Here is an 18150-nt window from a genome sequence, read left to right on the forward strand (position 1 = left end):
AGAAAAGCTTGAGCTTAGCTTTCTGCCTCTGACTTACTGTGAGCCTTCTGTCCGGGTATCACCCTTCCCTATGCCTCAGTTTTCCCATCTTTAAAATAGGACAGATGGAGTAATATTAAGTAGTCCACACGAGTATAACAATCTAGAACAAATGCAAGAGGCATTCATATAATCTACTGGCTTCCTTTTTTGCAGTATTCTTTGTTATCTCACCCTGTAGGCCCTATCTCTTCACTGCTGAAGAAATGGAGGATGGAGGGGGATCTAATGACACAAGTTCAGATGAAGGAACATCATCAACATTAACCCAGTAACTTCATGGAGTTACCATGGCAACCAGCACTAGGCAATGGTGCAATCAGAATCAGGTGTCCACATAAGATCAGAAATGACAAGGAAGACAACAGAAGACTCAAAGTTGTGATAGCAGCTGGGACTCTGGGTGGAGCAGATGAAGGTACAATGCCGTGGCCATATTCCAGGTAATTAAAGGAAATACCAGTGTGTATTTGCCAGCTAATTACAAAATGTCATTCAAGTATCATCCACCCAGATTTTCCTCCCTGGCCTCACAGGCCATCATTGTCCCATTAATGTCAGATGGACACCTTGGAACTTCTCTTGGCACAGGCATGACTGTGATGGGAACTACTCTCTTGGGGTGCTCTTTTCTTCACACAAATGCATGCCCATTTCTTTTTGACTGCTGTTTTATCTCAGAATTTTCAACTTCTCCCTTCTGTATGGGTTCTTGCAAATCTTGCTTCTATCACATCTAGGGATGACCTTGGACAACTTTTAGGAACCTTGGATTTATATCCTTTATTCCTGCTTGGTTAGGTCACTGGTTTTTTGAGATAACCAAATTATCCTAAGCATTTTAAAGCACACTAAAACCCACAAAGATATTCTTCAAATGTTAGTGTTTTGTGATCTAAATGGCTGCTTCCATTTTCAAAATTCTTTCATCTCCAGAATCATTTCTCAAGTTAGATCCAAGGAAGGAAGTCTAGTTCCATGAAAAAAGGAGAGTGCTCTAAAAAAAAGAAATTGAAAAGGGTTCACAGAAAAAATAAAAATGCATTGCAATTATGCAAAAATCTGTATGCAGACCTTCACAGAGCCTTTAAGCTAGAAATCTTATCTATCCACAGAAGTGTTTGTTTGTTTTCTCCCAAATGTCACTTATTTTCATTTCCTTAATTTAACAGACAATAAAATTTGGAAATTACTGATCCATGCTACCTTCTGACTACTTTAAAGCTAGAAAAGTTAAAGCCAGGAAATCAAACAAGGTAATATACAGAAAAATTAGATCATGCCATGTTTTTCTACACTCTATAGTTTTTTTTCTTCTTGAAAGAAATGCAAATTCTCATTCTTTTCCGAAAAGGCCTACTGAAACAGAAATTCTAGGGGTAGAGCTCAGCAAGTCCATTTTAACAGGTACTCTAAAATGATTCTGACATATGGTAAGCTTTTAGATTCACTAATTCTAAATTACTCATTTAGTTACTTATTAATACTGCTCTTTTTCAATAAATAGGATGGTAATGCTCAATATAGCTATGCTGGCTAAATTTTTTCCCCATTAAGCTTATTGATACATTTTAAGTATAAAATATAGTTACATTCATCATTGGGATCTTGTACCTTTACATGAGTATCTTGGTTACATTTTTCCCTTTCCCCTGCCCTCCCTTCACCCCCTCCACCCTTCCCTATTTGCAAAGACTTTGTTACCATTTTTTTCCTTTTCTCATATTTTTTTCTTTTCCCTTCTTTACTTTCCACTACCCCTCAAACTTCCCCTACTACTTTAGAACTTTTCTTCCTATTATGCAATGTCAATTATACATTCTTTTAATTACAATATCAAGATCTAGGAGACATTACCACAGACTTGACAGAATTTAACAGGATATAGAAAAAATTTTTGAAATAAATTTGACAACTTCTAAGAAGTACTTTGGAAGACAAATTAATGAAACTAATTCTGGAGGAAATATGAAATTTGAATAGCACCTATTAAAGAAATTATATTTCTAGCTTGAAAACCTACCTATATGACAACAGGCTCATATACATTTTAACTGATAAATTATATCAAACATTTAAAGCAGAAAAAAGAAGGAACAGTTCTCCCCTCATTTTAGGAACTCAACATTGTGCTAATCCTAAAACTGGATAAAGATAATAGAAGAAAAAAATATGAACATAGATAAAAAATTTTTTAACAAAAACTATTAGAAGTCAGACCTGGAAGTATATAGAAAGTGGTTTTATTATAGGGATGGCAGTGTTGGTACAGCATTGGAAGATCCACCTGCAAAAGTCATCCTTTTAACAGAGGAAAGGAGAAAGCCATATGATCCTGTCGCTAGTTGGAGAAAAAGTATTGGACTAAATTCTACAGCTGTTTATGGTAAAAACTATCGGGAGACTAGAAGTAGAATAGAACCTTCTCAACAGATAAAAGACATGTACTCCATACTTTCAGCAAAAACACCTTATATGAATGGAGAAGATACAATGATTTCTCCCTAAGGTGAGGAACAAGGGCAGATATGCCTACTCTTTATCTGTCCATTAAACTTTGAAACATAGGCCTGAACTAAAATAGTCTGGCAATAAAATGACACAATTAGGATAGGATTGGCAAGGTGGAAGTAAAATCTTTATATGTAGATGAAATGATCATCTACAGAGAAAATACTAAGAAATCTCTAGGAGCCCCTAGAATTTATTTGAATTTAGCAGGATTAGAAAACACAAGGTATATATAAAAATTCAGGTCTATGTATACTTGCTATAAATGAAGAACTGGACATTGAAATTTACAAGTTATGTAGGTGTACAAAGGACCTAGAAAAGTAAAAAGAAAAAGAAAACAGCGTTGGAAGACATTTAGTACCTAATTTTAAGACTTCCTCTAAAGCTATAGTAATCAAGGCAGTGTTGGTGTAAGGAAAGACATATAGATCATTGGAATAAAACAGAGAATCTAGAAATACAACCACACATATATGGTTCACTGAGTTTTGAAAGATTACTTAACATTAACATTTTATAGAACATAAACTCAATTAAAGAGCAGAGGAAAACACAGTGTTTTCAGCAAATGGCACTAGAACACCTGGTACCCGTACATAAAAAATTAACCTCAACCCTTTATTTCCATACATAAAAATAACTTGAAAGGCTCTATGAACCTAAATATGAAAGACTAAAATTATAAAACTTTAAGAAGAAATTATAAGGGAAAATGTTTATGAATTTAGGGTAGACAACAATTTCCTAGGATATAAGAAACATGATGTATAAAAGAAAAAAATTGAAAAAACAGTACCCTTCTTATACACAAACAGCAGACTCACTGAGAGAGAAATTAGGGATACAATTCCTTTTACAATAGCATCCAAAAAATGAAATATCTAGGAATAAATCTAACAAAAGAAGCAAAAGATCTCTACACTGAAAACTACAGCACTCTGATAAAGGAGATCAAGGAGGATACAAGAAAATGGAAAGACATCCGTTGTTCCTGGGTAGGAAGAACCAATATAGTGAAAATGGCCATACTTCCAAAACTACTATATAGATTTAATGCAATGCCAATTGAAATTCCAAGAATATACTTCGCAGAACTGGAGAAAATAATCCAAAAATTCATTTGGAACCAGAAGAGACCTGGAATAGCAAAAGCAATTCTAGGCAACAGAGACATGGCTGAGGGTATCACGATCCAAAACTTGAAACTATACTATAAACCTACTGTGATAAAAAAAAAAAAAAAAAAAACAGCATGGTACTGGCAAAGAAACAGACCTGAGGATCAGCGGAATAGATTAGAAGATGCAGAAACAACTCCAGACATGCTCAGCCACCTCATCTTTGACAAAGGAGCCAACCACCCTCATTGGAGGAAAGATAGCCTATTTAATAAATGGTGTTGGAAAAACTGGATTTCAACCTACCAAAGATTAAAACTAGACCCATAGCTATCACCATGCATTAAACCAAGATCAAAGTGAATTAAAGATCTAAATATTAAGACAGAAACACTAAACTTGCTGGAAGATAAGTTAGTTAGAACACTTGAAGACATTGGCATAGGAAAAGACTTTATGAACAAAACCTCAGTAGCACAGGAACTAGCACAAAGAATCAACAACTGGGATCTCATCTTATTGAAAAGCTTCTGCACTGCAAAAGAAACCACCAACAGAGCTAACAGACAACCTACAATGTGGGAAAAAATTTTTAGCAAAGGACTACTATCTAAAATAAATAAAGAACTGAAAAAAATCAGAACCCCCCCCCTGCAAATTCAAAGACCCGATTCAAAAATGGGCATCCTATATGAACAGACATTTCTCAGACAAAGAAGTAAAAGCAGCAAATAAATATATGAAAAAAATGTTCAACATCACTGGTCATTAGAGAGATGCAGATGAAAACAACACTGGGATTCCACTTCACCCCACGAAGAATGGCTGCTATCAAGAAATCAACCAATAGCAAATGCTGGTGGGGGTGTTGGGAGAAAGGAACCCTTCTCCATTTTTGGTGGGAGTACAGACCGGTGCAACCACTGTGGAAATCAGTATGGAGATACCTCAAAGAACTAGGGCTAGAGGTCCCATTTGACCCAGCTATTCCCCTGCTGGGTATCTTCCCCAAAGAATTAAAAGGATCATACCACAGCAATATATGTGCACCCATGTTTATAGCAGCATAGTTCATAATAGTTAAAACTTGGAAACAGCCCAAGTGCCCATCAACTGGAAGCTGGTTAAAGAAGATGTGGGGGGTTTTTTTATATAAAATAGAGTACTACTCAGCCATAAAGAACAAGAAACTAGAGACATTTATAGCTAAATGGATGCATATTGAGGCCATACTCTTAAGTGAAATAAATAGGACACATGTGTAAATACTGAATAGTTCTATAATGTGAGAAACTGAAAGTATAAATAAGGATTAAAATGATTAAAATGAATAATTGATAATTTGAAATAGGAAAAGATCCAAAGATGTAGGGGTGGTGGGAGGGGAAGGGGAAAGGGAAGAAGGGAAAGGAAAAATTATGAGAAAAGAAAAAAAAATGGAAATGAAATCTATGTAAAGACAGAAGGGTGGAGGGGGTGAAGGGCACACAGGTAATGGGGAAAAAAATAAGAACCAAGATTCATCATGTATAGGTACAAGCACCCAATGATAAATGTAAATGTATTGTATACCTAAAATGTACCAATAAAAGAATTTAAGGGGGAAAAAAAAACCACGGTTAATACCACAGACTTTAAATATCACTATGTATGTGGTGGTGGTTTTAATAAACAATTTCCTAAATTTCTTTGAAAAAAATAATAAATGAGATTCCATCAAAATTTAGAACTTTAAATGACATCATTAAGAAAATGAAAAATAGTCCTTAAACAGACCATTTCTATAATGCATATAACCTATGACAAGAATATATAAAGAACACTTATAGCTCATTAATAGACAGCCCAATTAAAAAGTAGACATAAAAAGATGACAAATAGCCAGTACAGCACAAGGAATGGCATGCAACACTAGAATCAGAAAAATACTAATCAGTACAATAAGAAGATTGAATCATACACTCATTAGGGAGATGAAGTTAAAAGTTTTAAAAGAGTAAGTGTCAGCTTAGGTGTGAACCAGTTAGAACTTTCTAATATTGCTAATATGAATGTAAAATGATAAAACCATTTTTGAAAACAATATAGAAATTTCTTGTATTACTGTTAAAAATCAACAGTCCCATTCTTAAGTTTTTACTTGAGAGGAATGAAAACACATATTCACAATAGATTTGTACATACAAGTTGACTATCCCTTATCTGAAATTCTTGGGACCAGAGTGTTTCAGATATTTGTTAGAAATCGACTTGATCTGTGAAGAGGATAGCTACTCCTGCATTTGGGGGGGGGGGTCCTGTCACATGGAGTATTGTTTTCCACCCTTTAACTTTCAGTCTATGAGTTTCGTTTTGAATTAAAAGTGTTTCTTGAATGCAGCATATTGTTAGATCTTGCTTCTTGACCCATTCTGCCAGTCTATTTCTTTCGATTGGTGAATTGAAACCATTAACATTGATGGTTATAACTCATACATATTGACTTATCATTGTCATGACTTTTTCTTTTTGTTGGATTCTCCCCCTTTGCATTTAATTTCTTGTCACGCCTTATGGATTCATTCTGCTGGGCTTCCTGGAGTTGTGATCCTCATTGTCTCTTCCTAGAATATTGTCTAAAGATTTTTGGAGTGCTGGTTTGGTATTCATGAAGTTCCTGAGGTGCTCTTTATCATGAAAGTACCTTATTTCTCCATCAATTCTGAAAGATAGTTTTGCAGGGTACATCAATCTGGGTTGGAGGCTGCTTTCTTTTAGGGCTTGAAATACATCACTCCAAGCTCTTCTTGCCTTGAGGGTTTGCATTGAGAAGTCTGCTGTGATTCTGATGGGCTTTCCTTTGTATGTGATTTGTTTCTTTTCTGTCACTGCTTGTAGAATTGTGTTCTTCTGTTGGATTTCTGGAATCCTAACTATTATATACCTATGTGTAGTTTTTTTTTTTTTATCAAGGCTAGCTGGAGTCCTATATGCCTCACTTATCTGTATGTGAAGTTCTTTTCCCCTGCTTGGGAAGTTTTCTGCCACACCTTCTGTGAACAGTTTTTTTATGTCATCTGCACTCTCTCCTCTTTCTTCATTGACTCCAATCATTCTTATGTTATTCTTCTTTGAATTGTCTAGCAGCTGCTGGATTAATTTCTCATGTTCCCTTACAATTTTAAAGCAATTTTTCTTTTCCTGGTCACTAATTGCAACCTTATCTTCTATATGTGAAATTCTATCCTCACATTGGTTCATTCTGCTGTGCAGACTTTCAGTGGAGTTTGTAATCTCCTGGAAATCTGTTTGCATCTGTTTTATGGATTCTATTTTTTTCCTATGTTGGGATTCCATCATGTTCCTCAGCTCCTCTATTTTTTTAATTTGTGTCCTCTCTAGATTTATTAATCATGTCTTGCACTATGGGCACAATCTCTGTTGTTGTCTGAGAAAGTATTTCTGATTTCATTTTTTCCAGATCCTCTTTTGTTGCCAGTTCAGGGAGTCCAGGTGGTTGAGCATCAAAGTGTTCCATCTCATTTCCCTTTGGGGTTGTTTTAGGTGGTCTGGAAGTCTGCTTTTGAGACTTGATTATGGGTCTTCTAATTTCAAGGGCAGGAGGCGTTGTGCTCCTGGCACCCTTGGGGCTCACCTCCTCTGTGCTGCTAGGAGTGGTATGGTGGCCCAGAGGCCTCCTCTTGTGCTCTGGGTGTGGCTTACCTCCTCTGTGCTGGCAGTGGTCTGGCTAAAAATTTTTTTTGAATAATTCCATTCCTTTTTGTAAACAGCAGTGGCACACACACACACACACACACACACACACACACGTACACACAGGTACCCATGCACATGCATACATGTGGAAACAGAGGGATTCATATACCTAGTCACTCAATCTTCCTCCTCTTGGATATGCTAGACCTCTGAACAACTGAGCTACTAAAAAATTAATGCCTGCCACTTCAAAGTCCCCTTATCCTCACTAAGCAGGGTCCCTTCAGAAGGATAAGTACCCTTATTTTGCCCTTAATGTGACACTTAAATGATTACCATCTCCAGAGCTTAGCACTGTGCTTGCCATACAAGAAGAACCTGACAAATGATGGTTATTTCTACTTATTTTTGATGTTCACTGCATGCTATAATCCCTGGTAGGTTTGGGGCATTAAAAAAATAAAGAAGACAGCAGGATCCTGTGTAGCCGTTGGGGTAGAGTTTCAACTTGATTGGCTTTTGGATTCACCCTGATGGAGCACACAGCTAGCATCCTGATGGATCATGGAGGAGTCGCCCTGACTCCCCCATGTCTGCTCCTTCCATTCCCCCTCTCAACTCTTCCCCTGCTCTGCCTCCCAGCTGCCTTAAACTAAGTAGTTTTGCTCTGCCGCACCCTTCAGCCTTTTGTCTCTGCCTTAGACCCAGGCAATCCTAGATGGAAATCTCTTATCCTTTAAATTGTGGGTGTTGGGTATCATCTCAGTGGTGAAAAGGTGACTAATGTACTCTGTCTTCATGGACCTTGTGATCACCATGGAGACTCTGACTGTAAACACTTATGGTGCAGAGGGACAGTGCTTTAGGGTGACACAGCACTACTGATGGTTGCGATAGTGGGAAATGGGTAGATGGGTACACACCAAAAGCAAAACAGTGACAATGTGAAAAAATTTATGGTGCTTGGGGTAAACTGGAGGTGGCTGAGATCGGCTGGAGCTCACAGTATGGTTGGGGAAAATATAATGAAGAAGAAGAAGAATAGATAAGGCCGATGATGTTGGCAGGGGTCTGATTATCAGAAGTAAAAATTATTTTGAGGGCAATAGGAAACCATGGAAAAATTCCCAGCAGAGAAGCACTACATTTGCATCAGTACTCTACAGCTTGTTCTGGACATTGTGCAACTGTGTGTGACTGAGAGGAGATGAGAGCTGTGAACTAAGGAAAGCATAGTGGGCATGAAACTGTAAGTCTTAAAATTTGCTGCATAAAACAAAATGATCACACACTGCCTGGGCATTTTGATCTCTAATGGAATCTTTATTCTCCAAACCTAAAGCCTCAGTTTAGGTCTCTAATACATGGAAACATCTGTTAGCCCAGCATCTATTTTATATGTATCTCTAGAACATTCTGGTTAATTGTGGTGAGGGTGGAGTTTCAACCTGATGGGCTTTGGGGTCCCCTGTAGGGCTTGGTGGAGTATATTTCTAGGTGTATCTGGGTGGGCCACGGAGGTGTGCCATTGGAGTCCATTTCTGGTCCCTCTCCCTTTCACTCTGGCAGTCTTCCCCTGCTGATTCCCAGCTGCTGTGAACTAAGCTGATTTACTCTGGCCTGCTCTTCCACCATGATGCCTCTGCCTTGAAGCCAGCTGAACATGGACTGAAACCATGAGCAAATTAAACCTGTCTTGCATTAAGCATGGGTGTCAGGTATTGTTTCTCAGTGACAAGAAAGCTGACTAAGGCACTGATGAAATCATTTTGCTTCTCATGTGATTTCCAACATAAATCTGTGAGTTAGGCTGGGTAAACGTGGAAACTGCAACACAAAGACAGCTCACTGTGTTTGTGCAGACAGCATGGTGCCTGCTCCCTTGTCTCCGATTCTCTTGGACTTGCCATATCACCATTTTTCCTTCCACACATGCATCACTGGGTCAGGGAAAAGGATGATCCAAGGCTTGAGATGCAGAGGGTTTTGCAAAGGTGTGAGATGGGTTGCTCTGTTCTACCTAGACATCTCTGTACTGTGCCTGGGCTCAGGACTTGAGCTGCCAGAATGGAAAAGGAGGAAGAGAAGAGTTCACATTGTGTTCTAATAGTGCAGGGCAGTGCAAGGTAGCTAGAGGGCCCATCACGGAAAACCCACATCTTCCAAGTAAACTGTTCCACACTTTCTAAAGATAGGTATGGGAAAAGAGAACCACAAACACATTAGGAAGAACACTAGGCTGGGTTACTGTTCTGCCATTTACCAGCTAGACAGCCTGATCTTCAATAAGCCTCAGCTTTCCTACATGTAAATAAAAGCATTAATGATACCTACCTCCCAGGGTTATAACAAGGATTATCGAGCAACTGAAATGAAATAGTCCCTGTCATGCTCTTCCCTCAAATCACTGCACAGCTCCCACTGTCAGTGTCTGCCTGGATTCCTATGCCTCCTCTCAGCAAGGCTGCTCTGTCCATCTCATTTAAAATTACAGCATTGTTTCCTCTTGTCCTTTCTATCTCCCTTCTGAATTTATTTTTCCCCACAGATTGTACCTCCCTCTAACACACAGAAGATTCCACTTCTTTATTGGTCCTGTGGACAGCAAGGTTGGTTTGTCTATTTCATTCATTGCCTTATCACCAGTTCCTAGAACAATATCTGACATGAAAAGCTTAAAAGGGAGATAAGTTGGCCAAAGGCTGAATAAAAACACAATTGTTTGTTTAACATCTTCAGAATTATCAGATATTAGTCACTCCAATTTTTTGTTTACTAGGTAATACACGATAACTGTCACTAAAAATAAATTTTCAAATAAACACTACAAAAATACAAAATAAATTATGCAAACAATTATGGGGAAAAGTTTCCTTAAACTTCCTTTTTATCAGTTCTTCCCCACAGGCAGCCACTGTTTACTCTTAGCTGTGTAACCTCCCCAGTGCCTTATTAATCTTCACTATTTGCATTTAGTCTGCAAGAACACCATCAGATAAGTGCCACTTCTACCCTCATTTACAGAAAAGGAAACTGAGGCAGGCTTGCTAAATCTTTAATATATAAATGGAGCCATAAGAAACCCAATTAGCCCACCTGGGCTACATTTTCCACTTCAAAACTGTTGTAGTCAGATATTATTCACAATTCATCTGTTCCTTTCATAACCACTTAAATTACTAAAGCACTTTAATTTCATTCCAGCCACACACTGGTTTATAATTCTGTCCTGGATCTCCTACCACCATGGACTGAATTGAGTGTCCTCAAAATCCTTTCTCTTACCAATTGGTGAGTTTACTCTGTCAGTGTTTCCCCAGCTCCTCACTGTCTTGCCCTTGCCTCTGGGATGGGCTGCAGGGCAATCTCCCCTATTTGCCAACCCCGAAGTCAACCTCATTTATAGTTTTCCACAAGGTCCCTTTGAATTTCTTATTAGCAACACTGTTTGATGCCTTGCACCAAGGAATGAAGAACTTTCCAATAAATGGGTATGCTGGAAGGTGGAAAGAGAATAGTGGTTTCCCACATGTCCAAGGGACCCAACCAAGCAGGCTGAGCAATTCCTGCTATGGGATGCTGTTTTGCTAATGTTTTCCTACAATCATTCATCCTCTTGAAGCCTCTGATTTTTTATATGTTAAATGATAGTAGCTCCCACCTTGCTGTCTCATGTGTTTGACCTCTAGTGTTTGGGGAGAATCTACATAATCATGATGAGTTATAACAATCCCTTGCAATGAGAGAGTGATTTACACAGTACTTATTGAGCAGGGCTATTTCTTAGACTTATAAAATTGCCGAGGTGACTCTTGTGGATGAATATATCTAGAGGTTCCCAAACTCTGATGCAAACTCTCTGGCCAGAAGAGCCCAGAAGGTATAATGACAGTCCATGAACTCTTTTCAATATTTCAAAAATGCTAACGGGAATCATATATTTCCTCAATAAAGTCAGACTTTAATTGCTTTTGGTGGGAATTATATCAACTAAAATTGGTACTTATTGGAAAACTAATTATCCTTTAATAAAAGTAGCTTAATAGACATAACTTTTGAAACATTGGGGGGGGGGTCTATGAAGAAAAAGGCGTGAAAGAAGAACTTAATAGTAGTGAAAAGTGGAGGACTTTGTCCACAGGGATCCCACGTTTCAGGCATGAGGAAGGCAGAACCCAAAGAACTGAACAACACCCTGAAATTCTTCACTACTCTGTCCTTAGACTGAGGCTCACCTGTCTTATACCTGAATGTGCTTGCTGGTCTCAGTCTGTCCTGTCCCCTCCAATTTGCCCTTGGAAATGCAGCTAGTGTGGCCTTTTTGGTGTGCACACATCTTGCACCCAGATAGGCTGGCAGACTCAGATGAATGGAATTGCTTTTAGACAAAGGCGTATTCCTCCTCTGGGAACACATGATCCTCCCTGATCTACCCGTAGCATCATATGAGATGTTCACCTCTTGGTGTTTGTTCCTTGAATGTGCCATAGCCAGGCCCCCTCCCTGCCCTTCTGTATTTTCAACTGAATGTGCTTCTTCCTTCTGCAGAATGCCTTTCCTCCTCCTCTTTGCCTCCTAACATGGACACATCCTTCAAGTCAGCTTCACCACACCTCCTCCAAGAAGCCTCCAGTGCCCTTACTCCTTCACTCCAAGACAGATGGAGTCAGCCCAGAGCCCCTCAGCACCCCACACTTCCCTCAGGCACCCACTTTTCTCACAGCACTCCCATCTCCTCAGTAGACACCGGATTGTAGAATGAACACTGCTTCTGCTGGCAGAGGCAGGGCACAAATGCTAAGTCCCTTAACTCCCAGTTTAAGGGCTCTTTGGGCTTTGGAACACTGCAAGTGCTTTGAAAAGCTCAGTCAGCCCTTGGCTTTTCTCTCTGTAGAGTCCAATTTTTGAGAGTTTCTTAATATAATTTTTAATTGCTTCAGGGATGTTGTTAGGACAGCAGAGATGTTAGAAGGCACTCGGTTGGGGACCTTAGCAGACAGATTCTGTCTTCCAGGCTGGAAGAGTAAGGAGGAAGCTTGAAGGTAGAAGCACCCCTTTAGGTGCCCTGTAGGCAGAGGCACCTGGAAGAGCTTCCCCTCAATACTGCTTAGGTGCCAGGCAGGCCACAGGGGAGAGATGGCAGCCCTGAACCCATTGGGTCAGGATCACTCAAAGGGATTTTTCCTCTGCCCCCTCTGCTTTCTAAGACCCATCAAAGACAATGCCAAGCAGGGAGGCCACATTTCTCTCACCTGTTTACAGGTGCAGGGCCATGATTCACTGTGCCTCAATGCTTAAAGGACACTGCCCACTTTCTGAGGTTCCTGCACCTGGTCTGTAGCTGCTGCTTTAAGAGGAAAAAAAAAAAGTCAGCAACAAACAAAGGGATTCCCATACTCACAATCAGAAGACCCAAGGGCTTGCAAAACTTAGGGTCTCTATATTTAATCTACAAGGTACTTTTTATGTATTGTTGCCATTTCTAACAATACTGGACAATTCACAAGCCTAGGACATTCATAAAGTCGCCTCTTTCATTTTTCAAATGAGAAAACCAGAACTGAAAGATATTAAGTGACTTCCCTGAGATCTGGCTAAAGTCTAAATGGCCTCTGTGTACTAATAGGAAAATCAACTTAATAAATGTGTAATTTTACTTCTATCTTGTTGTGCAGTATGGAACAAGTTATTGAACCTCCCTGATTTTCAGTTTCCTCACCTAAAAGATGGAGCTAAAATAGAATCACTCTTCCCGGAGGCATTTGTGAGATAAAATGATTTCATGTACCTAATTGGACACTAAATACCCAGGACTTCAAAATCTCTGTTGTTGTAGTCTACATCTTCTTTCCAATCATCCTGCTATAAACATGCTGTGCATCCTTAGTGAGTCATTTAATCTTCTGAGACACCAGTCCCTACCTATAAAGAAGGTCTAGCGACCTTAACCTATATATAATATAGGTAATGTGAAATAGAAAGAAAAGGGGCAAAGGGGAAGGAAGTGGGAGGGCTAGGGGAAAGGATAGAAGGGAATGGGATTAATATGAGAAAATGGAAAAATAGGAACAAAATCTTTGTAAATAGGGAGGAATGGAGGGGTTGAAGGGAGGGCTGGGCAAGGGTGAAAAATTAGAACCAAGAGAGACTATATAAAGGTGCAGATTTCCGATGGTGAATGTCATTATATTGTATACCTAAAATGTACCAATGATTAGAATGAATAATCGATAATGCAAAATAGGAAGAAAAGGTCCAAAGGGGTAGGGGTAGTGGGAGGGGCAGGGGAAGGGAAAGAAGGGAAAGGGAAAATGCTGAGAAATGGAAAAAATGGAAATAAAGTCTTTGTAAATAGGGAAGGGTGGAGGGGGTGAAGGGAGGGCTAGGAATGGGGAAAAAATAAGAACCAAGATGCATTATGTAAAGGTACAGTTCCCAATGAGAAATGTAATTGTGTTGTATACCTACAATGTACCAATAAAAGAATTTAATAAAGTGCAAAAAATTTAAAAAAAAAGAAAGAAAGTGCTTAACACAGTTCTTGGTACATGGTCGACTCTAAACATAAATTATCTCTCATCACTGTGTTTATTCTTGACATCATCAGTCTCTCCCAATATGAGATGGGATATGCACCATTTCACTCAAAAATGTGATCAGAACTCAATCCCATTCGGATCAAAAAGAGATAAGTTTTCTGGTATTTCACTACCAAAGGCCCTTCACTCTTTTACTTATCTTAAATTACCTTAAAGAATCATAGGCTCTGAGATCTAGAAAGGTTTTCAAGTAACATCTTCTTAGCCTTCCTTCTAATGTTTAAATTCTATGACCCTTCCACCAAGTGGCTATTCAACATATACTTGCATAGCTCTGATACTGGGAACCTCACTGCCTTGTAAGGCAGAATACTTAGAATTGTATTCTAAACTCTCTAACATTCATCCAAAGTGCAAGTCACAGAAGCTTCTTCCTTTTCTCCCACCTCTCTTCAACTCTAGCTAGATCCCCAGAAGTCATGAAGAATTTTCAGAAACCAAACTTCAGCAGCATTCTTCCTCCAGACTATAACAAACTTGATTCGTATTTGTTGGTCATTATTTTTCCTCCCTCCTTCTTAAAAAAAAAGTCTTAAGCACATTTCACCATTCAAGGGTTTTTTTGTTTTCCTCCCCGTCTGCTGGTTCCCACTGGGATGAAAAGCAATAAAAAGTCAGAAAGAAGTATAGGTTTGCCTTCTGGCTTTGTCACTTAGACGAATAACACCATAAAAAGCGGTGAATGCTATCGGTTAAAGCGAACTCCTTCCTCATCCCTGTACATTTCACTGAGTTTTCGTGCAGGGGGTTTGGACAAGGAAATCTTTTCCAGGAGATAGATAAGCTGGGGAGTTAAAGATTTTGCATTAAAAACAGATTCTGGTTATAATATCCTCCTGACAGTTGCATTTTTGTCACCCTGTTTTGTGAGTCATGAAAATAAATCTCAGGGGCACATAGGACATCTGGGAACATCATGGAGCATGTGCCAATCAGCGCATAATAAAGAAGAAACTCCTTGCCAGCCTTGGGGTTATCAAAGGATCTGTCTGCATTCAGCCACTTTTTCTCCCTCCCCAACCCCCAGCATCAACTTCCCCTTCTTCTTTTTTAATGTCCTTTGTATTTCTAATCAGCTTCCTTAATCTGCCACTGGCTTCAGGAAGTGGCATGAATAGACAACATGAGAGGACCTTCTAATATTTCATACTTTCCAAGACTGGATGGGAATGTTAATATTTAATCACAGATAAAGTATTTGAAAGGTTGTAGGAGAATTTTCCATTAAGATCCAGAGATACTTGGAAAGTATTCTCACCTTGTTCAAAAACCTTATCAGGCAAGTAGACAGCATATGGTCTCAGCAAAAAATTCTGGTACAGCTAAACCTCTTGCCCTGCTGGAGTTTGGGGGTTAAATGTGAATTTCAAGTCCAGAATTAATATAAAACTGAGAACGGTCTTTGTGATTTATGTACTCTCTGACCAGTTTGAACAGGGAAGGGACACAAGGGTGGACACTGAGCCCTTGATTTGGGGAGGAGGGGCAGAGGTTCCAGCTCCAGAGTGACTCTGAACTTTTCTCCTGTGAGAATGTAACTTGGTGGGTACAATAACAAACTAAACTGAAATTCACATTTGTGTTACAACATACACTTCAGGAAAATCTCCTCATCTATGGCATCGCTGGGGACTCTGCTGGATGGACACCACTGGGTTTCCCCTTTTGTCAAGGAATAGAAGGAGGCTCAGAGGCATAAGGTTATTGGCCCAAAGTCATAGACTATTTGGTTGAGTTTCAGATGGAAGGATTTCTGACTTCAAACCTAGTATTTTTCCTTAAAACACCTTTTCTTTCAACAATTGACAGAGAACCAGGTCTACTTGTGGGGGAAAATGATAATGAAGATAATGGAGATGGTGATGAGGATGTCAGTGATGTTCTGATGCTAACTTACATCATCTTCAAGTTTCTGGTCTTGTTAAGCATCAAGACCTACTGACATACTTTTCATGCAATCTCTCACTGAATTCTTATAACAGTCATAAATCAATGTGTTATTCTTATCATTTACTAATATTATTTTATTTTACAGGTGAACAAAATGAGGATCAGAGAGGTTAAATAAAATTTTGCAGGTCATGTAAAAAATTATCAAAGTTGATTCTGAATAGATATGAAATTTTTCATTTTTACTACCACCATTCTGCCTTAAGAAACAAACAAAAACAACAAAAACAAGAGATTGTGAGGTGAGTATGATGACTAATCGCATGTATCAACTCACCTGGGTTAAGAGATGCTGTCCTAGTTTTCATTGCTGAGATGCAATGCCTGACACCTGCAACAGTAAAGGAGGAAAGTTTTATTTTGGCTGACACCTTACAGAAGTTTCAGTCTGTGGTTGTCTGGCTCCAAGGCAGGGCAGCGTGGCAGAGGAGAAACAGCTCCTGGTATGGCAGCAAAGCAGAGAGAGATCAAGAGAAGAGAGAGGGAGACAGACACTTCAGTGACCACCTCCTCCCACCAGGCTCCACCTCCCAGCATCACATTTAGCTGTAAACTCATCAGTGGACTGATCCCCTGGTGAGTAGCACACCCGGATGATAAAGTCACCTCCCCAAAACCCACCTATATGAGCAAATGAGGCCCTTGGGGACATCTAGATATAAACCATAACAGATGCCCAGATGGCTGGTAAAACATTATTTTTGACTGTGTCTGTGAAGGTGCTTGTGGAAAACATTAGCCTTTGAATCAGTGGACTGAGTGAAGATCACCCTTCCCGATGTGAGTGGGCATCGTTAAATCCACAGCGGCATGAAAAGGATAAAAAGAAAGGGGAAGGGCAAATTTGTTCAGTTTTATCTGAGACTATCTTCTCCCGCTTTGACACACAATGACCCAGTGACCCTCCTGGTCCTTGGACCTTTGGGTCTGAACTGAAACTATACCGTCGGCTGTCTCTGGGCATGTGCAATGCAGGGACTGACAAGAAAATTTCTGTACACAGCTAATCCTTCTGGGGCATTATTCAGTTAAGTATGCTCATGTATGAAAACTAACACAGGCCCAGAATTGAGGAAAGATGCTGGACACAGCCTTGTGGAGCCAACTGTCTCAAGCTTCCACTGAGTGCCTAGAACATGCAATTCTGATACACACAAGCTGGATGGGGATCGTTAAAAGAATCTTGAAATTTGTAATTAGAAAATCATTTGATAGCATTGATAAACATTATTTCAGCAGAGTACAGGAGGCTAGGTTACAGGGCATAGTAGAAATATAATGGGAAGTAAAAAGGGTCAGATAACAGTAAACTATGTATACTTTTTTTATCAAAAAGGCCCACATTTGGCTACTGTAGTAGCAAAATAGCTTAAAGATTTATCAAAATCAAAGGATTTCCCATCCGTCCTCTTCATTTAAGATGAGAATTAAGCATTTTCATAAACTAAAGAAGGGTACAGTGGAGGAACAGAGATTAAATATACAGGAGAGAAAAGGGATAATCTATGGGAAGACAGAAGGCAACACTGGAGGGTTGCGATTCAGAAAGGAGGGCTGCTTTCCTCTGAGGTCTCAGACTCATTACAGATTTAAATCGGTGCATGAATTGTGTCAGAGTCTTGGAGTAAGACAATCCAAGATATGAACAAGAAGGAACATGTATTCAAATCCAGATTCTGTCACTCTCTAGCTCATATCTTGAACAAGTGAATTTACCTCTCTAAACCTAAGTTTTTACATTTATGGAAAAAAATGCAAACTAGACCTGTGATTGTTGAACTCCTTGGATTGCTCCAAAGCAGAGATCCCCACACTTGCTTTCATGTTTCAATAATTTTTTCATAGTGCCTTTGTCCAAAGAAATACCTAAGACTTTGATTGAGGAGTGGGATCCAAACAATTTTAATAAATGCATATGCTTTATCACATAATACACATGACATGAAAAAGATAATGTACTCATTTTACTATAAGAAATATAATCACTCATGGGCCTTGTGCAACTGTGGAGACTGTAGAATTTCTCAAAGCTTGGAATCAGATTGGACAGTGCATGCTTCACATTGACCTTTGCACGGTACTTGATTTTTTGATACAATAACCCTTAGAACTCAGCAGCACATATATACATATGACATCATAAAGGATTATAACAGGATCTGATGTTGAGACTCTGAACCATCTGCAACCTGCGAATACCCCAGTAGCAACGTGGTGTCTGGCAGATGTCACTT

General features: G+C 39.2%; 1 long non-coding RNA gene across 1 annotated transcript in view; it reads right to left on the reverse strand.

The window, feature by feature from the left end:
- Positions 1 to 16193: 16193 nt before the first annotated feature.
- Positions 16194 to 18150, reverse strand: part of LOC110350120 (uncharacterized) — a 39679-nt gene continuing 37722 nt past the window's right edge. The window contains exon 5 of the long non-coding RNA XR_002396454.2: positions 16194 to 16247. This is a non-coding gene — a long non-coding RNA (uncharacterized LOC110350120). The remainder of the gene's footprint in view (positions 16248 to 18150) is intronic.

Source organism: Heterocephalus glaber, unplaced genomic scaffold, assembly GCF_053883595.1.
Source record: "Heterocephalus glaber isolate CG9 unplaced genomic scaffold, H.glaber_assembly_v1.0 deba00001479, whole genome shotgun sequence".
NCBI classification, from domain to species: domain Eukaryota; kingdom Metazoa; phylum Chordata; class Mammalia; order Rodentia; family Bathyergidae; genus Heterocephalus; species Heterocephalus glaber.